The sequence below is a fragment of the Dendropsophus ebraccatus genome, chromosome 1, assembly GCF_027789765.1.
Source record: "Dendropsophus ebraccatus isolate aDenEbr1 chromosome 1, aDenEbr1.pat, whole genome shotgun sequence".
Lineage (NCBI taxonomy): Eukaryota > Metazoa > Chordata > Amphibia > Anura > Hylidae > Dendropsophus > Dendropsophus ebraccatus.
Window position 1 is genome coordinate 230,313,826 of NC_091454.1, and position 14,012 is coordinate 230,327,837.

The following is a 14,012-nucleotide window of genomic DNA, read 5'->3' on the forward strand; positions in this document are numbered from 1 at the left end:
CTGCCGCTCCCACACCTCCTGATCCCCACTGCTGCCGCTCCCACAACTCCTGATCCCCACTGCTGCCGCTCCCACACCTCCTGATCCCCCCATAGCTGCCGCTCCCACACCTCCTGGTCCCCCCACATAGCTGCCGCTCCCACACCTCCTGATCCCCCCATAGCTGCCGCTCCCACACCTCCTGATCCCCCCATAGCTGCCGCTCCCACACCTCCTGATCCCCTCACATAGCTGCTGCTCCCAAACCTCCTGATCCACCCATAGCTGCCGCTCCCACACCTCCTGATCCCCCCATAGCTGCCGCTCCCACACCTCCTGATCCCCCCACATAGCTGCCGCTCCCACACCTCCTAATCCCCCCCCATAGCTGCCGCTCCCACACCTCCTGATCCCCCCATAGCTGCCATCTCCCACACCTCCTGATCCCCCCCCCATAGCTGCCGCTCCCACACCTCCTGATCCCCCCCCCCCATAGCTGCCGCTCCCACACCTCCTAATCCCCCCACATAGCTGCCGCTCCCACACCTCCTGATCCCCCCATAGCTGCCGCTCCCACACCTCCTGATCCCCACTGCTGCCGCTCCCACACCTCCTGATCCCCCCCCCATAGCTGCCGCTCCCACACCTCCTGATCCCCCCCCCCCATAGCTGCCGCTCCCACACCTCCTGATCCCCCCCCCCATAGCTGCCGCTCCCACACCTCCTGATCCCCCCCCCCCATAGCTGCCGCTCCCACACCTCCTGATCCCCCCAGCTGCCGCTCCCACACCAGCTGATTCCCAGTCATCCTGCCTTAGGAGGTGTGGCGGTGGCAGCTGTGGGGATCAGGGTAGGTGAGTATAGGTTATATTTTATTTTTATCATGCCTCCAGCCATATGTAAAATATAATGTCCTGGACAAGTAATTTAAATAGAGAGTTGGGCTGCTCCCTGCCACTGTACAGAATGATCAGCAGAGATATAGTGGATGTCAAAAGCCAAATCAGGATAAAGAGCATGCAAAATAGTGAGTGCAGCTCTGGAGTATAATACAGCATCAATATAGGATGTAATATATATATAGGAAGTAATGTCATGTATGTACACAGTGACCCAACCAGCAGCATAGTGAGTGCAGCTCTGAAGTATAATACAGGATGTAACTCAGGATCAGTAATGTATGTACACAGTGACCTCACCAGCAGAATAGTGAGTGCAGCTCCGGAGTATAATACAGGATGTAACTCAGGATCAGGGGATCGGAGGTAAGTGGGTGTTTTATATCATGGCTTTATAAACCTGCTCTCAGAACTCTCATCATCTACAGTGAAGTCTTGGTTAACATAAAAACTCTTTCTCAACCTCCCCTTGATGTGTAAGTTAAGTAGAAGTAATAACTCCAATAAGTGAGTGACCAGAGACTGCTCCAGGCAGAGAGGGGGCAGTTTAGCTTAGAATTGCCTCCCCGTAGCGCCTCACAGTCCGTTGCTCTCTACGACCTTTGGTGGGCACCTCTGAGCCATGTTGTGATGACGGGAAGGACAGCTGTTATGTTGGGGGGTGCACTGTTTATACTGCGGAGTCACGGTGTGATACAAGTCTCCATCTTTCCCCAGCGACCTGGCCTTCCTAAGCTGCTTTTGTTTAGAGACCTCCTGGCGCCCATCTCCTTCAGACATACAGGAAGGCGTGGGTGCCACCCGGTTGGGTGAGACAAGGGCCTGCCCGCCATGACTGATACGATGTGTATCTGCTGGAGACATTTACTGCACTTCATGTAGGCCTGATATCAAAGGCTGCGGCAGCTTCATAGACAATCGTCCTGGGAGGGGCAGGATGTCTGTGAGTGAGGGGACCCCCAGCTCCTGGCCCCGTGATTTATCAGTCCGCTCAGTGATACATTTCCTCCATTCTCTTGTATATACAGGACTTGTCCAGTCCCATCACTGTCTGATTCTCGGCGACCTTCTGGCACTTTCTATTTCTCACCAGTCAGTGATGGGAGATGTAACACTCGGGGACGGTAACACCTCTGGGCCCTGCCTGGAAGGACCTGTTCATACTGGGCTGTTTGCATCAGAATCCACATGCAATAAGTGTGAAGGCCCTCTTATGTCTTAGTTTATATGGTGATTTTTATTATTAGGATCTGAAATCTGCGTCAAGGATATAAAAGAAGTGAGGTGACATTTCTGGAGGCAGAATGGCAGCAGATTCCATGTCAGGCTGTGACGGATAAATCCTTGGTGTAAACACGTCCTTAGGACGAGCACTGCACTTGTCAGACTTCCTTATAGCCTGTGTATGTAAGCAGGCTGGGACTACACACTGACACCGGTCACATGGCCAAAGATTGCAGCACTGCAGCAAATGAAAGTGCATAGTGCCGTGTAGTGACGCACAAGCGGCTGCAACCAGGACCAGAAATCCCTCTTGTATAGATTTATAATGTTAAGTCATTTGGAGGTCACAATGCGACCCTACATCCTGGCACTGACTGTGATGGACAGTTTACATAAAGCAGTATCAAATCTTAGCACAAGCCATGTTAAGGTTAGTCACATAGGAGAAGGGTTGGTGGGTAAGGATAGTGACACAGGAGAAGGGTTGGTGGGTAAGGATAGTGCCATAGGAGAAGGTTTGGTAGGTAAGGATAGTGACATAGGAGAAGGGTTGGTGGGTAAGGATAGTGACATAGGAGAAGGGTTGGTGGGTAAGATGGTCAATCCTTCAGACGCTAGTGACATAGGAGAAGGATTGGTGGGTAAGGATAGTGATATAGGAGAAGGTTTGGTAGGTAAGGATAGTGAGAGGAGAAGGTTTGGTAGGTAAGGATAGTGACATAGGAGAAGGGTTGGTAGGTAAGGATAGTGACATAGGAGAAGGGTTGGTAGGTAAGGATAGTGACATAGGAGAAGGTTTGGTAGGTAAGGATAGTGACATAGGAGAAGAGTTGGTGGGTAAGGATAGTGACATAGGAGAAGGGTTGGTAGGTAAGGATAGTGACATAGGAGAAGGGTTGGTAGGTAAGGATAGTGACATAGGAGAAGGTAGGGTAGGTAAGGATAGTGACATAGGAGAAGGGTTGGTAGGTAAGGATAGTGACATAGGAGAAGGTAGGGTAGGTAAGGATAGTGACATAGGAGAAGGGTTGGTAGGTAAGGATAGTGACATAGGAGAAGGGTTGGTAGGTAAGGATAGTGACATAGGAGAAGGGTTGGTAGGTAAGGATAGTGACATAGGAGAACGGTTGGTGGGTAAGGATAGTGACATAGGAGAAGGTTTGGTAGGTAAGGATAGTGACATAGGAGAAGGTTTGGTGGGTAAGGATAGTGACATAGGAGAAGGTTTGGTAGGTAAGGATAGTGACATAGGAGAAGGGTTGGTGGGTAAGGATAGTGACATAGGAGAAGGGTTGGTAGGTAAGGATAGTGACATAGGAGGAGGGTTGGTAGGTAAGGATAGTGACATAGGAGAAGGGTTGGTAGGTAAGGATAGTGACATATAAGAAGGTTTGGTAGGTAAGGATAGTGACATAGGAGAAGGTAGGGTAGGTAAGGATAGTGACATAGGAGAAGGGTTGGTAGGTAAGGATAGTGACATAGGAGAAGGGTTGGTAGGTAAGGATAGTGACATAGGAGAAGGGTTGGTAGGTAAGGACAGTGACATAGGAGAAGGTAGGGTAGGTAAGGATAGTGACATAGGAGAAGGGTTGGTAGGTAAGGATAGTGACATAGGAGAAGGGTTGGTAGGTAAGGATCGTGATATAGGAGAAGGGTTGGTGGGTAAGATGGTCAATCCTTCAGATGCTTGCACCCTGGTTAAATATAAGGAATATTTCATGGAGTAACATGTGTATAACACGCAACTACTACACCCATTAACACCACTTGTAGGAGGTACCCAGCCATAGTACCAGGGGCTGGCTGGCAAATTTTAGCCCGGGGGGCAAGCACACAGCACTGGCCCATAAGTAGCAGGCTGGCGGCCCATCCTTTAAGGACCACTCTGGCCCTTACCTATAACATCTTCGTCATTTGTGACCAAATATCCTACTGTGCCCTGTGAAGGGATCAGAAGTCACTTTCCTGTATAAGTCTATGGGGCGGCTCAGCGATGACACGGAACGTACCCATAGACAGATGCTAGGAATGCTGGGTGACCTCTATCGTACTGAGTATATGATGCTGGAAAGCTGGGTGATCTCCATCATACTGAGTATAGGATGGTGAGAAAGCTGGGTGACCTCCATCCTACTGACTATAAGATGCTGGGAAAGCTGTGTGACCTCCATCATACTGACTATAAGATGCTGGGAAAGCTGGGTGACCTCCATCATACTGAGTATAGGATGGTGAGAAAGCTGGGTGACCTCCATCATACGCAGTATAAGATGGTGGAAAAGCTGGGTGACCTCCATTATACTGACTACAAATACAAGATGCTGGGAAAGCTGGGGTTTCTGTATTTTTTTTTACTGCTGTGGTCCTGTGGGTATAGGCATTCCTCTTTTTAGAACACCCCCCTCGTGTGTGCACCCCCCATTAGTAAAAATAATAATAAACAAAACAACAAACACACATACTTATATGTATCCTCTATGTACTCCTGTATATGTCTCCTCCTGTATATATGTCCCCTCTATGTACTGCTGTGTATGTCTACTCCTGTATATATGTATCCTCTATGTACTGCTGTATATATGTATCCTCTATGTACTGCTGTGTAGGTCTCCTCCTGTGTGTGCGTATATATATATATATATATATATATATATATATATATATATATATTCACGAGGGAATATGCAATGCAGGAAAATTTGGATCAGTGTAACTATATATATATATATATATATATATATATATATATATATACACACACACACAGGAGGAGACCTACACAGCAGTACATAGAGGATGCATATATACAGGAGTACATAGAGGATGCATATATACAGGAGTACATAGAGGAGACATATATACAGCAGTACATAGAGGAGACATATATACAGCAGTACAGAGGAGACATATATACAGCAGTACATAGAGGATGCATATATACAGGAGTACATAGAGGATCTATGATGTATCCTCTATGTACTCCTGTATATATGTATCATCTATATACTTCTGTATATATGTCTTCTCTATGTACTCCTGTATATATGCATACCCCCCAACTTTTGCTGGGGGGAAAGAGGGACATAGCCACGCCCATAATTGCGCTCTATGACCCCATAGCCACATCATCTATTACCATTATATAAGTAACAAATATTATCACCACATAGTTACTTATACCACCATACCACTGGTGCCTCCATCTAGGTAGGGTGTAGTAGTGGAGGTATAGTGAATAAGGGGTGAGGTAGTACAGGTATAAATGAGGGGTGTATTAGTAGTACAGATGAGGGGGATTAGTAGTACAGGTACAGATGTGGGGTGTAGTAGTAATACGGGTATAGCTGAGGGGTCACTGGGGGAAACTGGGGCAGCTGGGGGTGACTGGGAGAGCTGGGGGTGTACGGGGCAAACTGGGGGAGCTGAGGGTGACTGGGAGAGCTGGGGGTGTATGGGGCAAACTGGGGGAGCTGAGGGTGACTGGGAGAGCTGGGGGTGTATGGGGCAAACTGGGGGAGCTGAGGGTGACTGGGAGAGCTGGGGGTGTATGGGGCAAACTGGGGTTGACTGAAGGGGGACTGGGGACAGTTGGAGTTGACTGAAGGGGGACTGGGGCAGACTGGGGATGACGGAGGGGAAATGGGAAAGACTGGGGGTGACTGAGGGGGACTGGGGCAGCTGGGGGTGATTGAGGGGGACTGGGGCAGCTGGGGGTGATTGGGGCAGGAGTGCACATAGCCCTCCTCCTCTTCCTCTCACCCTGGCACACAAGTTCCCCTCCCCGCCACACATGCAGGTCCCCGGTCTTTGAAGGAGGCCGCAGGGACTGTAGTGATGATATCACCTGCTCCAGAGACCGGGGACCTGCACGTGTGGCCGGGAGGGGAGCAGGACGTGATATTTATAGCTCGGGCAGGTCAGTCGCAGCTCTGTTAGGTGGACTGCCCGACCGCCCTGCACCTCACCTCTAGCCCAACACTCCACGCACAGCCATAAGCCCGCCCTGCACCTCACCTCCGGCCCAACACTCCACGCACAGCCATAAGCCCGCCATGCACCTCACCTCCGCGCCGCCCGCTTGACCTGCACCTCTTGCCCGGCCGCCAACCCGACAATCCATGCTGCTCCGCCTGCAATGATTTTTTGTGAAAATTTAATTTAAGATTTTTACAAAAAATCTAATCGATTCTAACCTTCTGGGCGAATTAATTTGTTTACTCACCCAGCCCTAATTCCTCCGTATGTCTCCTCTTGTATATATGTATCCTCCATGTACCCCTGTATATATGTCTCCTCCTGTATATATGTATCCTCTATATACTCCTCTGTATGTATCCTCCTGTATATATGTATCCTCTATATACTCCTCTCTATGTCTCCTCCTGTATATATGTATCCTCCTGTGTATATGTATCCTCTATGTACCCCTGTATATATGTCTCCTCCTGTATATATGTATCCTCTATATACTCCTCTGTATGTATCCTCTATATACTCCTCTGTATGTATCCTCCTGTATATATGTGTCCTCTATACACTCCTCTGTATGTATCCTCCTGTATATATGTGTCCTCTATACACTCCTCTGTATGTCTCCTCTTGTATATATGTATCCTCCATGTACCCCTGTATATATGTCTCCTCCTGTATATATGTATCCTCTATATACTCCTCTGTATGTATCCTCCTGTATATATGTATCCTCTATATACTCCTCTGTATGTCTCCTCCTGTATATATGTATCCTCTATATACTCCTCTGTATGTATCCTCCTGTATATATGTATCCTCTATATACTCCTCTGTATGTCTCCTCTTGTATATATGTATCCTCCATGTACCCCTGTATATATGTCTCCTCTTGTATATATGTATCCTCTATGTACTCCTCTGTATGTCTCCTCCTGTATATATGTATCCTCTATGTACTCCTCTGTATGTCTCCTCCTGTATATATGTATCCTCTATATACTCCTCTGTATGTATCCTCCTGTATATATGTGTCCTCTATACACTCCTCTGTATGTCTCCTCTTGTATATATGTATCCTCCATGTACCCCTGTATATATGTCTCCTCCTGTATATATGTATCCTCTATACACTCCTCTGTATGTCTCCTCCTGTATATATGTATCCTCCTGTGTAGGTCTCCTGTATATATGTATCCTCCTGTATATATGTATCCTCTATGTCAGGGATAGGGAACCTTGGCTCTTCAGCTGTTGCAAAACTACAACTCCCATCATGCATGGACAGCCTATGGCAGCCCAGGTATGATGGTAGTAGTAGTTGTGTAACAGCTGGAGGGCCTTGGTCCCCTCCCCCTGCCCTATGTCCTGCTGTGTAGATGTCCTGCTGTGTAGGTACCTGGCTTCCTGCAGACACCATCTTCTCGGTCTTCAGGCTCTTCTAGCCCAGACACAGGAGAACCAGCTGGGAGGAGAGAGCGGCCTCTGGTGGCCGGAGGAAGATACTGCCTACAGCAGTTTGCTTTTTACCATAAGCCTCATAGGCTTATAGGAAAGCATAATGGCCATAAAGGGGGCGGGGCTTACCGGCATGGGGGCGGGGCTTCAGCGGCCGCTTCCAGCACAGTCCGGATCCACAGCCACAGGTAAATATGACTGAAGAGGGCGGGGCTGTAAGCAGGGGAGGCGGGGCACTGAGGACTCCAGCCAGCTGTCAGCAGCCATGCGGCCCTGACAACTGGGGGAAGAGCGGCCCGGGGGGCATGTGCCCCCCTGCCCCCCGGCCCAGCCCGCCCCTGCATAGTACCAAGTGTCATGACCCCAGAGCCGTTACCACAGTCAGACCTGTCATTACAGTTAGGACACCTTATTGAAGAGGAACGCATGGAGTAACAAGCGACTACAACACCCAACATCTTTATAACATCACTCATGGTATTGTCATGACTACAGACCCATCACCACTGACTATAACCGTACTGTGTTGATCCAGAGGAAGCAAAAACCCTCATGAGGCAGATGTCAATTGCCCCATCACAGGGAGAAAATTCTTTTTTTTTTTTAAATGTAATATTTATTAACATTTTTTTTATAAAACAAGGCAAACAAAAATATATAGGGCTACCAAATACAAGCCGAACAGGGTGTATGGCATAATGAGAGGATAGAAACAACCCGCCGTTAAAGAAGACAGTGGCAGTTTGTGGTAAAAGAAAAATAAACAGATATATAACAACCCGAACCTTATCAACCAATATAACCAATACACCAGAGCAGTCATTGAAAGCAATGTGTAGCCCCACAGCAAAAAGAACAAGGGGTGGAAACACAGAAACACCCAGACTTAGGGAATACACATAAAGGAAGGGCTGGGATAGGGAGGGGGGGTACAGATCAACAAATCCAAAACTCTTCTCTTTTAGTGAGATACACCAGTGCGCCCGCAGTAAGCCTCCCAGGGAGCCCAAACAGATTCAAACAATAGAAGTTGGTTATTCAGGGACGCAGTGAGTCGCTCGAGGCCCCTGATTTCCTTTACTCTTGCCAGTAAGTCCTCAAAGGATGGAGGGGAGGTCTGCTTCCAATTACGGGGGATGAGAGACTTGGCGGCTGTTAATATCTGAAGCATCAATTTGGTGGGTTTCTTACCTAGTTTTTCAGGCGTAACATTAAAAAGATAGGTTAAGGGATCTGAAGGGATCGAAATCTCCAAAACTGATGAGATCAGTGCGGCCACCTGCGACCAGAAGCCCGCAATGAGTTGGCAGTCCCAGAAGATATGGAGCAGGGTACCCACTGCGCCATTACACCTCCAACAGACCGAAGGGATACTGCTATTCAATTTATGGAGCAATTCAGGGGTGTGATACCAGCACATCAAGAATTTGTAGTGGGTCTCCTTATAATTTGTACAGATAGAAGAGGAAGCTGCCCTGCTCCATATCACCTGCCATAACTTGGGGGAGATCGTTCTACCCAGTGAAGCCTCCCATCTATCCATATACTTGTGTCGAACAGGCGAGTTTAAAATGTGATATATGGCCAAAATTAGGCCTCTGGTGGATCCTCCCGCCCTTATCAATTGCTCAAAGGCCGTGGGCCTCGAGACCGTGAAGGACCCAAAACCCGAATGCGTATAGTGTCTTATAGCAAGATAAGAAAAGTACTCCGACCTAGAGAGGTCGTACCTTTCCCTAAGTTTGTCAAAGGGCTGGAGGATTCGCGTCACTGGGTCTACGATATCAGCAAAGTGGAACAACTTTTTACCAATCCAATGCCTCACTACTAAGAGGGACATACCAATCTCGAGGGAGGGCGTCAACAAGAAGGAGATGAGAGGAGAGTCCTGAGAATAAAGACAGAACCTGGCTGTGCACGTGGACCATATCTGCCTTGTAAAGAGAATCGGGCCAAGCATGGAAGAGGAGGGACAGGGGGGAGGGGCAGAGGACCGCAGAAAGGAGTTCTATCACCGCCCACACTTTAAACGTAGATTGGGACGCCCAACCTGAGATCTGACGCAGGTGAGTGGCCCAATAATAATGCAGGATGTTGGGGGTAGACAAGCCCTCCTGGGACCTACTATGCATCATCACTGATTTAGGTATCCTATGACACTTATTAGCCCATATATAACGAAAGACCGCTGCCTGCAATGTTTTCAGCTCACTCAAGGGGACCCGGACAGGGAGGGTTTCAAAATAATATAGGAGCTTTGGCAAAATGGTCATTTTCACCAAGGCTATGCGGCCCAGGAGGGAGATATACCAGGAGGCCCACTTCCCCAGAAGGGCCCTAAGATCCCTAAACAGCTGCGGAAAGTTTGCAGCATATAAGATATCATACAAGGGTGTGAGCTTAATACCCAAATATTTCAGGGACGATGTAGACCACTTATACTTAAAGTTAGCCTGTAAGTGCACTACTTGGGCATGGGGGAGGTTAATGGGAAGGGCCTCAGTCTTGGTCGTGTTAACTTTATAACAAGACAGCAGTCCGAAAGAGGTAAGAAGAGCATGGAGAACAGGCAAGGTAGTGAGAGGGTCCGTCAGGGACAGCAGGACGTCATCAGCAAAGAGCATAATTTTAAATTCCCTATCCCCCACCCTCACGCCCCAAATATTAGGGTCGTTCCGAATGGCACACGCCAGGGGCTCAAAGCACAACGCAAATAATAACGGTGAGAGAGGACACCCCTGGCGTGTGCCATTGCGGATTGTAAAAGGATTAGACAACTGATTGGGCAATTTAACTGAGGCCGTAGGGTTAGAGTAGAGGCCATGAATAGCAGTCAGGAATGAGCCCAAGATGCCATAAGAGCGTAAGGTCTCAAAGAGGAATGGCCAACTTAGGCGATCAAATGCCTTTTCAGCGTCTAAACTCAGCATCAGAGCCCGTCCCGACTGCTTGTTCACTCCGTCAATTAGATCAATAGCTCTGCGGGTATTGTCTGCCCCCTGGCGGCCAGGTACAAAACCAACCTGGTCCTTGTATATGAGGGTGGAAAGCCAATACCCCAAGCGGGTGGCCAACAACTTGGTATATAACTTTAGATCAGAGTTCAGCAGTGCGATTGGCCTATAGTTGGCACACTCCAAGGGGTCCTTCTCCGGTTTGGGGATAAGGGTAATATAAGAATGGAGAAGGGGAGTAGGCATCTGTTCTCCCCGCAAGAAGGTGTTAAACAGTAGGGCAAGTTTAGGAAGAAGAAGAGGAGAAAAAGTTTTGTAATAGAGATACGTAAAGCCGTCCGGACCCGGGGCTTTGCCAGACGGTAAGGACTTCAGAATCTCCTGAAGTTCCTCCGTGGTAACTGGGGCATTAAGCCCCTTTAGTGCATCTGAGGGTAAAGTCGGAAGCCGACAATCCTTCAGTAAATCCTGTATCCGCCGCTAGCGGGCCTCAGGGTCCGAGGGCAAGGTGGAGGGGAGAGAGTACAGCTTTGAGAGAAACTTAAAGAACACAGAGGCAATATCTCTGGGATGATACTTAGGATTGCCCATATGATCCTTGAGGACATGCGGGGGCAGAGCGGTCTGAAAACATTCGTGCCAGCAATGTGTGGGCTTTATTCCCCTTCTCATAGAATCTCTGTTTAGAGTAGAGCAACATACGCTCCACTTTATGCATGAGAAGGTCCTTAAGGCGTGCTCTAGCCGCTATGAGCTTACGCAATGTCCCAAGGGAGGACTGACTAATCAGTTTCTGTTCTAGTGTCGCTATCTCCGTCCTGGTAGACTGCGCTTGTGCCTGGACGTCTTTAAGTAGGGATCCTAGTGCAATACAGTGCCCTCTGACTACAGCCTTATGTGCCTCCCTCGTTTTCCATAAAATATGCGGAAATGCATTTTTTTATAGAGTCCCTATGAATCTGGGTCTTTAAGAGCGTTTAATTTAATCTCCAATGACAGTGACGGGTGGGGGACAGAAAAGAGGCCAGTGACAGAGCGACATGGCCATGATCCGACCAGGAGATCGGCCCTATGGAGGCACCCCTTGACAGACGCACAGTCGGCACATTCCCAAAGAAGTAGTCGATTCTAGTGTGTGTCTGACGGAGGTGAAAATAGAATGTATAGGTGCGCTCCGCAGGGTGATCAATGCGCCATAAATCATAAAGATTGTATGCACGTATTAGCTTCCTGAATTCCTTAGAAAGTCTAAGCAGTTCAGGAGATGGGGGCGTACCAGCATCGGAGTGCCTATCCATGATCCCAGACAGGGGAAGGTTAAAATTTGGTGCATATACGTTACAAAGAAGGACAGGTCTCCCCTGAACGGTACCTTCCACAATAACATATCTCCCCCCTGGGTCTAGAAAGGAAGAAGTCACCTGCATGGGGCAGTGTCGTGAGATTAAAATTGCCACTCCTGCATGTTTACTACCCGCCAAGGCCGAGTACACCTGAGGATACTGATGCTGAGCAAAACTAAAATTAGCAGTGTGATCAAAGTGTGTTTCTTGCAGGAAAGCAACATCAGCCTGGGCATCCCTCAATTCTTTCAGTGCCAATCTCCGCTTAACATTAGAATTAAGTCCCTTCACATTAATAGAAATACACTTAATCATTGGGAATAATGGAGGGAAGATACCTGCCCATATGGAGGCACACCTAGCCCTGGGGTGCAACAAAGACAAGCAAGAGGAGTACCTTCAGTACGATGTCGACATTGCAGAGAAGCTGCCGGACTGGAGATCTGTAAACTGGGACATAACTGTGGGAAGACAAAGTAGGAAAGGCAGGGAAAGACACAGACAAGACCAACACAAAAAGATAAAGTAAATTACTAGCAACATTTCAAATGAGGCACATTGCCAATGACCCTTATACCAAACGTAAGGAATGGGGTAGAAAAAAAGCCAGGGAGATAAACTCACAAGAAGAGAGCCTGAACCCCCGAGGAGGCGAAAGAGTAGGGACAGAAAAGGAAAGAGCAGGAAGAGTGTCATAAACTCAGGTCTACAAAGCAGACCCACGCAGCAGGGAAAAGAGAGTACATAGTAGAATCAAATGAAAAGACCCCATAATCAGTAGGTATTGAGCTAAAGTACTAAGGCAGACACGGACGGACCCAAGCCCTACAGCTTCAGGCTACAAAGGGCTCAGGTAAGGGTCTCAGGGGAGGACCGATGACCAGGGGACAAATTTCCGGATCTAAGTTAACGCTTCTTTTGTCCCACCGGTTGCCAGACCGGAGGAAGAGGGGGTGCCGGCGGTGAGAGTGTTCACTCCTCAATCTTAGGTACCCGGAGATTCAGAGTCTCACAGAATCGGGTAAGATCCAAGAGGTCTCGCAGAACTGCAGAGCGTCCATCTTTGCGAGCAGATAGGGCAAAGGGGAAGTTCCACCTATAGGTGATGTCATTATCCTGCAACAAGGTCAAGAGGGGGCGGAGTAGACGCCTTTTCTGCAGAGTAATCCACGAGAGATCTGGGAATAGCTGGATCGGTGCCCCATCAAACTCCAGATTATGCATATTTCTAGCCGTAGTCATAATGCGCTCCTTCGGCTGGAAATCATGCACACAGCAGATTACGTCCCTGGGCACACCAGAAGAGGGCCTTGGCCACAGGGCCCTATGAGCCCGATCAAGCTTCACTTTGTGGGCTGCAGGCTCCCCCAAGATGGAGTTAAAGATGGCCTCAAGAGTCTCAGGTAGATCCTCATCTCGTGTAGCCTCAGGTAAGCCCCGAACCCTTATATTGTTCCGCCTCCCTCTATTGTCCAAATCCTCAATGTGTCTTTGCATGTCACTCAGGGCGGAAGTTTGGGAGCTAACAGTGGATTGTAATTGTGCTATGTAGCCCATGGTAGCATCATGATCATCCTCCAGAGTCTCCATTCTAGTCGTAATCAGCTGGATATCCTTTCGCACCTCAGAAATTTCATTACATGCTTTTTTGCCCTCCGAAATCAATGAAAGGAAATAATTTTTTGTAGGGAGTTGAAATAGGAGTTGACGGACGTCTTGCAGGGAGGCCCCTTCAGGGGGGAGAGATGCAGTATCAGAGTCCTGGGTTATGGGCCAAATCCCTGAGGGAGAGCTGTCTGCACCCAACGGGTATAAGGGGTCAGCAGGGGAGGCATGAATCTCTGCATTCACATGGGTGAGAGCACGTGTGTTCAGGTGCCCTTTATCTGCTCTCTGTAGCTTTGGCTGAGATGCCATGGCAGAGCTGCAGGCCCGAACCTCAGTAATGGAGGCTGTACGTAGGGAGGATGGGGAAGTGCCCTTTATCAGTCCTGAGAGGGTTAATGGTGGGTGATCCGGTCTAGCTGACTGATCGGGGGCTTGCAGAGGCTGGGTGGGGGTGCTCAGCAGGTGTATACTCTCCGGGGGTCCGCACAGAGGTACAGTCCCTAGTACCCGTGAGGGGGAGCACGGTGACGCAGTTCCCAGGGGAGAAGATGGCTGACTCCCGCAATGGCAGTTCTTCC

At 48.7% G+C, this 14,012-nt stretch overlaps 1 protein-coding gene across 2 annotated transcripts in view; it reads left to right on the forward strand.

Moving 5' to 3' along the window:
• Positions 1-7,891: 7,891 nt before the first annotated feature.
• The window catches only part of POP7 (POP7 homolog, ribonuclease P/MRP subunit), a 60,403-nt gene continuing 54,282 nt past the window's right edge, over positions 7,892-14,012 (forward strand). For both annotated transcript variants that reach the window (XM_069949020.1, XM_069948937.1), the window contains exon 1: positions 7,892-8,006. The gene's annotated coding sequence lies outside the window, so the exon portion shown is untranslated. The remainder of the gene's footprint in view (positions 8,007-14,012) is intronic.